The sequence below is a fragment of the Megachile rotundata genome, chromosome 3 (assembly GCF_050947335.1).
Source record: "Megachile rotundata isolate GNS110a chromosome 3, iyMegRotu1, whole genome shotgun sequence".
Classification (NCBI taxonomy): Eukaryota; Metazoa; Arthropoda; class Insecta; order Hymenoptera; family Megachilidae; genus Megachile; species Megachile rotundata.
Window position 1 is genome coordinate 21,632,848 of NC_134985.1, and position 12,573 is coordinate 21,645,420.

At 45.7% G+C, this 12,573-nt stretch overlaps 1 protein-coding gene across 5 annotated transcripts in view; it reads left to right on the forward strand.

Annotated features, from left to right (window-relative positions):
• Window positions 1–12,573, forward strand: part of LOC100880587 (uncharacterized) — a 40,528-nt gene that overhangs the window by 1,098 nt on the left and 26,857 nt on the right. The gene's annotated exons all lie outside the window — the stretch shown is intronic.

The window sequence follows — 12,573 nt, forward strand, 5'->3', positions numbered from 1 at the left end:
TTAGCTTTTAGCTTTAAAACGTCGCACCTTGAGAACGATTCACGATCACGATGAGTTCTGTTGGATATCGCGTTTTAAAAGTAACCGTGGCACGTTGCATGTACCCTCGATGTAACACGATCCAACGCTCGAACTGGTCATGTCACTTTAATATTGCATAACCTAACTCGTACGTGTACGTAGAAACATTAATACAAAGCGTAACGAGACTCGAAGTTGAATAAATTTAGCCGTTTCGCGCTTAATCTGAGACGAGAAACTTTCTCGCCAACTCGCTCGTATCGGTTCGTTTATTTTCAAGCGATTTCCGAGTTAAAACTTGTGCGCGCTCAACGTTCAAGAAAGCGCGCGGAACGGTTAATCATGGTTTAATTGAAAAATTACACGGTTATTTATTCGATAAAGATAAGGCGTATTCATACGCGGAATATGAAATGGTTTCACATTCGAAGAGTAAATTGAAAATTCACAGACGTTGAAATAAGAGTAAAATTTGACCGATTTTACTGCATGTAAAGAGATAATGGTCGAGATCGTTTTCCCTCGGCGTATCAGCAAATCGGCTTTCGGTTGAAATGCATAGAGCTGGAAACACTATTATCGAGCTAATTACATCCCGAGTCAGGGACGTTTCTAATACGCGGCCATGTTTTCAAACAGGTTGCTCCAGATACTACTGGAGGTAATACGTTTAAATCTGTTACGTGATTTCGCGTTCCACGAATCCCTGTTTCGTTGCGTCGTTCTCTCTGCATCTATTTAACGGCCGATAACGTCTTGACACGGTTTTCGCATTTGCGGAGTACGTTTTGATAAATAATTATCGCGGACATCCGCGAGAGGAGTAATCGAAATATTCAGGTAGCTCGTTCCGATACTAAATGAGTTGTAGAGTCCCGGTGGAAACCAAAGTATCGATGTTACATATGTATATTCGAGAGCGTGAAAAAGAAAGTTTACGCGCGAGGAAACGGTTGATCGCGTGCTGTTCGTGCGAATAGAATTATCGAGCAAAAACGACAGTCTTGTGGCAAGTTGTGCCACGTTACACGTGAACAAACAACGAAAACCACTGGTCGGATATGCTCGTTGAATCGGAGCCGGTCCGACGTGTTCGGACATCGACGGGAAATCAATCTTCGAGACGACGATTTTATCCGGTATCCTGTATCGGATTCATCGATGCTCGCGATCCATAATTACGTTATCTATGAAAGTATGACTTGCGAATCGACTAATCCGTTTCGTTGATCGTTCCATCGATTCGTCTCTGGACCTTCTTTTATTATAGCTTTTTAACGAGTCAATCATACGACATTTAACAAGCATTTTATCAAGTTCAAATTGGTCGTTTTACTCGGTCCACTAAGCGGGGCGGTGATATAGGAAGCTGTGGGCAATATATAGATTTTAATACCGCGATGGCGATATGTTTTGCAACTTTATATCGGAAAAGCGTATGAGTAGAATTATAGCCGAGAGCTTCCGTAAGGATTATTAGGGATTTTATAGGATGGAAATGAAAACTAGTCCCGACGGAAATAAAAGGAACGCGTAAACGGAATGAAAGCGGGTGCATGCGGACTTTGGAACTACGCGAACGCTCGCAACTCGCTTCCGATCTGTTTGTAGTCCTCTTTTATTCGCTACTTAATTCTCTGCAACCGACTCGTACACGGTCCCGTTCTCAAAATTCTTCCTTCCCGTTTAAAAGTACCTCCGCGAGTTGCGTTCCGAAACCACTCTCCAGATTGCTTCGGTCTCCTACAGGAGCAATTTTCGCGTTATCAATTCATTGTCTTTTCTGTTCGTAGAATCGCAATGCACGGTAGGTCACTTTGAAACGGCTCCATTGCGGATACTTCATATCCGACTGCTTTGTTGCGCACCTACTCGTCGCGGTGTTAAGTACACGCTTCTTCGATATTAAGTCAAATGCCGTGATAACGCCGGCAGAATCGCTTATCCTCTCGAAAGCGTATCGACTTTTTTCAAGGACAGCTCGCATCGTTAGCATGATATCTCTGACATTTCTTCGAGCACTCGGAACAAAGAAATGTCGCGGTTATTATATCGTGGAGCTTCGCCGCTACGCGTATTAATTCCAAGGAGACGCGGAGGCGGAGTTAAGCGATCGAATACTTTTTCGCGCAAATAGTTCCAATTGAACAAACTCCTCCGATCGTCTATTATCGAGTTACGAGTTCGTCTCTACGGGGCGGAGAGGAATAGTTCTCCGAAAGATATCGGACGTCTGTCTAGGCCGTAATTCGATCACGAGCCAAAATATATCCGGGTCAGCCGCTGCTAGAGAATCAGTAGGTTAAAGTTTGGTGTGTCAGGAGGCCGGCGACACCGGGCGAGAAGATCGAGAGTATATCGTCTATTTGGCCCGGTAGCGTTTCAGAAGTCAGACGCCGAAACGGCAGCGTTTGGATGGCAATAAAACGCGGTGAGTTAGTGGCGACGGGGGTGCCCTCCGTTTCGATAACGAAAACGGTTCGCTGGCGAGGGTATGGGAAGAACCCTAGGCACGAGTAGTAGGATGAACGACGCCGATTCCAGCGGGGTTAATTTTTCAAGTGCGCAAGCGTCGTATCGATTTCTTCCTCTTTGCTTTTGCCGTGGTGCGTGTGCACGCGAAACAGCCAGCCGACCACCCTACGACCATTCCCTCTTCGATCAAGGGACCGTCACCGTCGCGAGGGATGCAACGCGTTTCAGAACACAGACGGTGGCGCCTTTCTCCTTTTCTTCTGTTTATAAATACGGAACTTGCGAATGGCTACTATTACATGCTCAGTTTCGCGTTTTAGTCGTCGTTACAAAGGGTGCTGGGCTCACCGCTCCGGGGTATAATACTACCCTTTTAAGAGGTGGTAATTTGAACCTGCTCTTCGTCGCTCAGAGGGAGATACCAATTAGAACCTATCGCTTTTAAGGGTATGGCAGCCTAGATGGTCAGAAATGCCCTTGAACTGATTTTAGTATACCAAACTTAAAATCAATTTTCCTACTTGCATCCTACAGAAAAATATCGTAGCAATATTTCGAGCGTCCACTGTTAGATCCAAACTTCTTTCCTAGCAAATCCTACCATTCCCAAGTATACACCGCTAACCTAACTCGCTAACTTTCCTCGCGACTTCGAGTATTCGGCCCCCGAGGGATTATCCGCGATATTTCACGAGTGTTCGTCCATCTTCCAAGTAGCTTTATCTGACAGCAGAAAATCTATCTCCTTCCTCCACAATGGAATCGCCGCTTAAAGAGACTGTATCGCGTTAGAGGCACGAGCCGAAAAATCGTTTAGCGGGAAGTGTGGCGCCAGGTATCCGAAAAGGGTTAAATGACACGACACGAAGTCGTTTACAGGGAGTTTCTTCCGGCTCGTTAACCGGACGGGAATCGAACGAGATTGTCCGTAAATCGTGCCGCACCTGTCGCGATCGAACGCTGCTTTTCGAGGGTGCAGTGACAATGAAATTCGATAGTCTCGGCTAACCTATCCTACCTATCGGTTCACGGGTCAGCGACGTTGCGACAATGCTGAAAGCCGGACAGGGATAGTCGATGAACAGAAACAAGGAAGCGGTAGGTAGGAAGGAAGGAAGGGTAGCGACCGGGGGAAAGTGTTGTGGCGATCTTTGTGTTAAGTGCTTGAAATTCGATGCATCCTGCCCATCCTGTCTCGGAGACGAGACGACTTGGGACGTGTCGTGTCGTTGCCCCTGTTGCGTTGCATCGCGTTGCCTCGTACCTAATCGCCGCATACTTGGGCGCAACTCGATCGACCGACTTATTCCGCTCGCTACTCCTCATTAACTTTCATTAAGTGGTAATCCTCGGTTCGATACGAAACCGTCAGCTATTTCAGGTCTGCACGGGCTTCTTTGGCCGAACGGGTTGCCGCGCGCAGGGCCCTTTCCAGTAAACTAATGCGTGCCTTTCGTGACTCTCGCTACTTTACCGCCTTCGAATCCTGCGTTCTTGCTTAACTCTTTTAGCGTCTATCGTTGTTAGCAACACTTTGCGAAATACACTTGGCATTTATTCTTTCCTTATTAAATTTTTTTAGTTTCCTTCAGATTTAAGTCTTCGATTCTGTCGGTACCGAAAGGCTTAATGATCGATCACCTTTTTCGGAAGACGGACGAGGCGTATCTAAATAGTTGCGACGTCCGACGTTATCGTACGTGGAATCTGAACGGTAGCAATATTTATCCTTTTACGTCAGAATCGTTTCCGCCGACAGATCGAGTGCGCAGTGATTCTCGTTCGCGAAGGTGGGCTGGCGAGTTTCGAAGAACGCAACCGCGCTCAAAATTAGATCGAAAAGCGACTAGAGCAGCTTACGTAATCGCGTCATCCGCGTAGACGGAAGTGAGCGCAGACGAGTAATCGTACGAAACGATTTCGATGGCTCGATAATAAAAGGGAACAAAGGAACGAGGGGAAAGGCACTTGAGGCGTACAGTAGCGTCGTTAACACGGCTGTAGAGCGTAGAGCACGATGGAAGGTATATCTCGTTAATAACTCGAGAGAAAACGAGGGAGAGGGAGGCCGCTGTGGGATGAACCGTAAAAGAAAGAATAATAACGAGTAGTTGCATCGAGAAATTACTTTTGAATGGAACGCGCGGCGTCGATCGGTTAAGAGAATAGCTTTCAACTAGCGCACTGCTATTCGAACATTTTCGAAACAGAGAAAAATTACAGGAATTAATCGAGTCAATAAAGATTGTAACGTATTTAGATCCTTTTTATTCGCGTAACAAGTATTTCCGAAGCATGTTGGAATGTACATGTACTTTATTCGATTTTCTTCTAAGCCGACTCGAAATGCAACGATTCAGAAAAATATTGGCACACCTTCTGCAAAAGATGTTTTATTTTACGTTCTACATATTACGCTGTTCATTTACACCGTTATCTTTATGAAACTTGGCGTGCCAGCATTTTTGACCATTGGCAACTTTATGCTCTTTCGGCAAATAATATTTTATTAAATCGTTCTAGGATTTTTAAATAACCATAACCTTACGCACGATCTAATGACATGCAAATCGTATCGATCTTACTCCGATACAGCTCGATAATTAATGCAAATTATTCTCGTTCAAATACTCTGAATAGATATTGAAAAATACGTAACAATTTGCGCACATACGATCAGATCACAAGTTTCCTCGCAATCTCCCTCCCAACTAATTCTAACCATAATAAGTTTGCGAGTGCAACAGTTATCATTTTACCGTTTAAAGGATCAATTTATGAACCGTGTGTCGATAAGATAAAAATAAAGAAGAGCTCCAGGCGGTCAGAGTGCAGGCAATTAAAAGCGTTCTCGTTAGAAGACCCATAAACCTGACCATTTCCCTTATCCGAATCGAAGATTGCATTCGAACTCGCTGTACGAAGCGCTCTTGTGCAATCGGCGCATATATCGAATTTGAAACGCGGACGTCCATCATTCGCCAGTAAGGTTCTAATTCTGGCGAATGACTTAACTCGAGAACGCTCGATGGACGTATGCACGTTACATTCTCGCGCGGCAACGTGGGTGCAAGTTGTGTACCCATTTTGCGCCGCAGCTCGCTCGGCTCCGGCGTTTTTCCTCGCGACGAACGCGTCTCTATCGATCAAAATGTTTGCCCTTGACGAGAAAGATCTGACGTGGATCCGGGCTACGTTTAGCGCTCTCTCCGTTGCATCTTTGCCAATCGCCTCGCGCATACCATCGGCCTGAAATAATTTTACACGAGCAAAACCGGCGGGTTCGTTGATATTTAACGGAACCGGAATCGAAAATTGCGTCGAAAGAACGGCTATTCGAAGCGGTCGACGGGCAAAACGACGACGTTAATTCGCGAACACGTTCACGATTGAGAATTCCAAGCGTTGGCACGGGTGTCGCGCGAAACAATTCCAAAGAGATATTTCGCGGCCCTTTCCGTGCAACCGAGAGCTCCGCGTGCAGAGCGTTATAGATAGAACCTTAGCTATGGGAAGCACGCGGTACCGTACGCTTCCGCGACCGTAAATTAGGCGTCGCGAGAGGTGAATTAAATCGCTGAAGCGAGCATCGCGCGCTCCTCGGATCGCCCGATAGCGAAACGCGATCGCTGACTCGTTCGAAAACTCGTCAAAAGACCTGACTCCGAGCGAATTTCTTTTCCCTTTTTTCCTCGACCGTGTATTTTTATTCGCGTCGTGTTTGATCGCCGATGCGTCACGTTCCGGAGCGGAGAAATAGTTTTTCCTGTCGGCTTAGTTGCACGCAACCGCTTTTTCTTTCGCGAGTAATCGCCATGCGATCCGAGTGGTATCGGCTGTTCTCAACCTTGAGAAACTTCGATTTTGTATTAGCGGAGGCTCGCTGTATTTTCGCGAAGCGATCTCTTGCGAAGATTCAACCATTTAAGCTGCGGCGACTTGTTTACACGTCCGCTGATTGAAGTAGCGCAAAGCGTAGAACGTGTGGCGTGAACGTGTTGATACAGTTAATGAATTGGTTATTCCTGGCGCTGTATCTGCGAGTTAATTGCCTAGCGTTTGATTGCTGGAAAAAAGCTTTACCGAAAGGGTTAACGAAGTACTTAGCGCCGAGGGAGTCAACAAAGATAACTGGCGGAATGGTCGAGCTCGTAAGCGTTTAGGAAATCGTCTCGTTACGTTGACCCACGTTCACGGCTGGATCGAAATAACTTCGACTCGCGTTCAGCTTCCTGGAAACCTGAAAACCCTCTCCCACGCTATCGTTTCTTAACTACTTCCTTTAACGACTCGACTAATTTCTTAACGAATCTTTCCCGAACAAAACGACCTTTTCCTCGAAATCTTTTTTAAACTCCGAACTTTATGTCCCCTTGAACGAAATAGCTTTCGTCGGAACATCCTGTTAGTTGATTTATCCGCGACGTTCACGATCATCTTCCTCTTTCTTCCCGACGTAACTTGCTTTTCTTTCCTCGAACACAGCCTACAATTTGTACGAGTCCATCATCGTTGTGCCTCGATTACGTCCCGTTTTTACCGACACTTTTTTCACCTCCCCGACGACTCGTGAATGGACAGTTGAATCCTCGAGCCACGCGTTTTTTCCGCGATTACTCCGTTAGCAGCTCGATGAGTCAACCCGCGGGTTTACGCACCTTGCATGCGTAACATCGTAGCCGCTGGAAACCGCGGGTCCTCTCATTAAACGCTGCTCACGTACGACAGCTGTTATAAGACACAGGACACGATATGTTAAGCGTACACCGTACGATTTGCCGTAGTTGTTCTCGTTGGCCCGAATGATCGAGAGCACCGCACGGTACCGTAACAAACAATGGCGCAACGTCCTGGTATTTATACTCGTGTTGCGCGTCTCTCTTTAATTAGGTGATCGTATCGATGGACATCGCTATACTAAGATGCATGGTACGCTTCCTCAGGGAAAATGGCGATGTCGGAAAAGGAGATGGTTTTGCGCTCGGGTTGCCCTAAACGTTTTCGTACTCGACCGCGATAAAATCTGGCGAAAAACGATGATAAGAGAAATGTACTATGCACATCGTTTGTTGCGTTCAGTTAAGGGAAAGGAGACGCGTAATCGAATAAGAGTAAGGGCTTTCTCGATCGCCTCGAGCAAGGTTCGCGACAGCTGGCAATGAGTTTATTGGATTACCTCACCACGATGCGTGGCGCATCGTTGCAACTTGACCCGTCCAATTCCAACGGTTGACTTTACGCGCCTACGCTTCTCCAAAGCGGAGGATATTCGAACAACACGGTTTATCCGCATTCCGAGTTATCGCCCGTTCCTGCTTAACGTCGCAGAATCTACTCGCGAAAATAACTGGTTCACACGAGCGTTTCCACGCCTTTGAATCGGACGAGAAACGACCAACAAAAGCATCGAGTATTGTACGTCTAAAATGCGTAGTCGTTTGTTACTGTTAGCGTGTAGAGGCTCGTTGAATGATGGAACGATTCCACGGAAGTCGTGTAGCAAGATTGCTTCCTGTTGGCCTCTGGAAGGTACAAGCGAAGCCTGATGAGCGCGTTGTACGATAAGCTGAGTATGCAGATTTTTCAACTTGGATAAACGTGCTTCTATCTGTGCTAATACTTTTATGGAACGCGGTTGATTAAATCGAACAGTTCTGTCCGAGGAAAAAGATCCGAATTCCATTGTTCGGAAGCGAATGTTTCGATAGCGTTTATAATGCATTTGTCAAGCTGTTATAAAATTCTGTTCACGAGCTCGAATGAAACGAGCAAAAATCCGCTCCTTGTTCCAGTTAACGAAAGCGGAGAAGAGGGAAAAAGGTATTACGAAAGCAACGCGGTTGAATTCGTAACGAGACGTAATTCCAAGCAGTCTGTTATGGGAAGAAAAAGAGGGTTCATGGGGGCTTGATTACGCGAACGAGGGTCAGCGAGAATGTCGCGTGCACGCGTCATTACGTTCACCGTCGAACGTAATCGCGATTTACATGCCATCTCTTCGCACCTGCTCCCTAACTGTTCCGCTTCTTGCGGCGCTCGCGAAAAAACGCTCCACGAATGCGAAACACGCGTGAAACGTTTTGCTAACCGGTCTGTCTTCCATCGAGGGGGAGATTGAAACGTCGTCGTGTCGCACGATCGTTATTCATCCATTCAAAATTGTAAGACGTCGTCTACTTCATACTACGGTATAAAATGTGTTAATGGTACATCGCGATGTAACTTTTCCTCTGTAGCTTGTTAAACATTAAGATTTTCGTTTAATCTTAACCCCTTGCACTATTTTGACGAGTCAGACTCGCGACGCGCTCGTACTTCGGCCATGATCAATTTTACTCGAATTTTTAGTATTTGAAGTTCAAGTCCAATTATAATTTGCATACTCAACGATTGCATAACATATTGACATAACATTTCACATTTTTTTGTCTGTATTAACACTAAAACTACCAAACCGGTCAAATGACCGCTTCACAAGGTTCTTATTATAAGGTACACATTTTGATAAAGTACATTCCTTGAAATCAGCATTGATTTTCATCAAGATAAAGACTAAATATGTGTACTAATTCATGTTTCGTCGTTTGTTCATTTATTTTTTAATTTCAAATTGAGTACACATTATGTGTCGGTAGGTTTAGTGTTAATATCGTAGCTCTAATTAGTTCTGACTGACACGCCTGACAAATAAGCCATAGTCCTAGAACGTGAATTACTATCTACGAGCGCATTTGAAGAAAACTTGGATAAATGTTCAGCTAGAAAATCGAGCTAACCAGGCGAAATAGCTAATGTTGGGAAGACCAGTTCGTTACGCGCTCGTTTCCGCGTGTAACCACGAAGCGACGCGTAATCATCGATTCGAGTAGAAGCCGGAAGAAGCGACGGGGGTTGAGATAACGAGAGGTTGGAGTCGATTTTCACGATAAGATAGAAGGGAAAGAGAGACGACGTCCCCGGTTGTTCGCGCATCTTCCTGGTTCTAATGCCAGCGGACAACGTCGGGAAGCATAGACGTTCGCTGGCACCCAACCAGCTGCCAGAACCCGTACAGCGTACGGGTTCGTCATCCGTATAGGCCGACCTCGAGACACGGTACAGTGCACCCTGCACGCGTTGCACACGGGTATTTCGCAATTGCTCGTCAAGATTAACCCTTTCGCTGCGAAGGGCGTACATGCACGAGGTGTGACTGGGAAATAACGAGACTAGGCTTCTGGGGATCGGTTTACGTTGCGCGGATCAGAATTTGACGCGCAGACGTTGCCGTCGGGCAAACTTTCGAAGCGGTGCTCGGTTGATTTGCAAGTTGGCGAAATTGCTGGGGTTGGCGCGAAAGGTAATCGGGGTGAATCCGAGCTTGTGCTATCACCACATTCTCGAGATGCACGCGAGTACGTCGTCTCGTTCGCGAATTCCCCGTCTCGCTGGCTGTCACCGAAACACGCGTGTAGTCGATTCGCTCCGAAATATTTCGCTTGCGCTTTTTCGACGCGTCCTGTACACGCGCGCGACGGAGAACGAAACGATGAATAGCGAACGACTTGATTAAACGCAAGTGCTGTAACGACGAACCCGTGTATCGAAATAATTAATGGCCACTTGAGCGAGTACGGCGATCGATCGGTGTATACGCGGGACGTACACCGGCAGGATAAAATGATAAAAACTTGCATATTGCCGAGCGTCGAACACGGTTATTGTTTTATCGTAACTCGCGCGAATCAGTTTAGAACGCTTCCGTGTGCGCGATAAACGCGACAAAGTGGACGACGGCGAAATTGCCCGGTCGTCCGTGGACGATTAGAACGAGTTACGAATCGACGACGACTCGATATCGCGGAGGATCGTGGATGTTCTCGATAAACCGATCGATGCGCCACGGATGTGGAAACGAAGCCGATCCTGTCCACTCTTATGGGGCGAGAAGAAAAAATCCAGCGAGCTAACCACGGAGAACGACATCGGATATCTAATTATCCGAGGACTTGTTTCTCCTGCCTGCGTTCAGAATGAATCGTCGTTCGCATGCAGCTTTCTTATTTGCTGGAAGAATTCAATTTTTCTTGCAAATAAAGTATCGCGCTCCTGGTTACAGTTATCCGCAAATGATAAGGTGGTAGGAAAACTAATGTTTATAAATGGATTTATTTAAATACATTGGACTGGTTGCTATGCAACTGACACATCGGATACAGCATCATTTCGAACCGTTAATCACGAGGCGTGGATGTAACGCGCTGCTTCTCAAACAGAAATAGAACACGTGAATCCTCTGTGTTGCGCATTAAAAAATGTTGAAAGTTTTAATTCGAGTAAAGTTGCTCGAATTAATTAAAGCCGCTTATCTTTTGGGCAAATCCCTGTAAATTTCCTACTCTAAGGATCCGTAATCCTGGCGACTTAACGTGTACCAGAAGATTCTAACGCATAGGAGGAGAAGCGTGCTCGTATTACGGTTCGCTCGGTACTACAGTTACGTTAATACCCGTGACAGAGACACGTCGAGCATGAAAAAAAAGCAAGAAAAGGAACAAGGGAGACCACGAGGAGGCGGCCAAGTAAACCGGCCAGAAACGTGGAAGAGAAAATACGTGAGGTGTTCGAGCAGTTCTAGGAACGACGACATCCATAAATATTTATTACCGACTATATCGTTCAATTGGAACGCGAAAACATTGCTGAAATTTTTGCACGGTTTAGAAGTAAGCGAATCGTCTTCCGCTCGATCCTCCGTGTGCGACTATCGAGAGCAGCGTTCGCGAAACGGATGTTAAAGTCGAGTTCCGTTATATATCTTTTCCCTCTTTTCGCGATCACGATCGTCGTGACAAGTTTTACCTCGAGCTAGCTCGGCTCCGAAAGATAAAAAGGCGTGTTTGGTTGTTTAAAAAGTCTCCAGCACGAGATCCCGGGGCGAATCGATGGACAATGGGGAGCGATAGCGATTGAATCGTATTAAAAGTAATCGCGAGGATAATACCGGTAAGTGGGCTGAAACAACAATGGCGATCAAATGAACAGGCTCGATTGGAGAAGAAAGATGAAGGAACGGACGAAGGAGATCGAGAGTATGGACGCAGAGGAATAAGAGGAGGCGTAATTTCGTGGTAGAACAAAAGAAAATAAAGACGTGACATGAAAATTTATCGTCGAGTTAAGAGGGAACCAGAGGATCTTTAGAGGCGCGGTTTTGAATTTACGGCGAATGAATCGCGTCGGATGCGTGTATAGAGGTTCCCACAACTCGTGAGAATCATTTATTTCGCGTACCACGTTGTCGACAACCTAGTACTTAACTCCTTTCCCTTGACAACGAGTCGCAGATTGTGCTCGAAACGGGATAAAATATACTGTACTCGTAGAGCGGTCTAATCTTCCTTTAAATTATAATGACAAATCGTGCTCGTGTCGGGGCATTGTAGTCCAAACAAGAGAAAATGAATTATAATCCTGGGACTATGACGTTTTTCATCCCTCGTTATCAAACGGTTAACAAGGAACGAGAATGCGCGACGAAGCATTCCTTAAATTTCTTCCTGCCGATTCTTACTATTCCGAAAAAAATTTTCAAGGCAGGAGGAACGTCTCTATTCTAAATCTTTAATCTAAACATGCTTGAATAGCACGTGCCAAGAATTTACTCTCGTAAATTTTTCCCCTCGATCAAACAAACTTGGCCGTGCAACAAATAAGCACATCAGCTATAGATAGCATTATCGACTTTTATTTTCTCTTGCGCTCGTTGTTTCGTAAGCGTCTTCAAAGTTGTAAAAGGCACGGAACTTGTTAAGCGGCAGGAAGTCACGGTGCCGGAAATCTCGTTCGATGTAACGTTAGAAGTTCGTGGCCGGAAGTAAACGTTTTCGAATCGTTTCGTTGTCTGAACTATGTATACTTGTACGCTGGATCATTTCAACGAGTGCAACGATACGCTTAACCTTAGAAAAGCAATGGGGTTGTTAGCGGTATCGTGTACCGTTTTATTTTCTCGTAGCATTCTTATTTTTAGACGTCTGTTAACGTATTTCCGTCGCGACTATCCTATCTTTTCTAACGGTTAATTAATACTTTGAT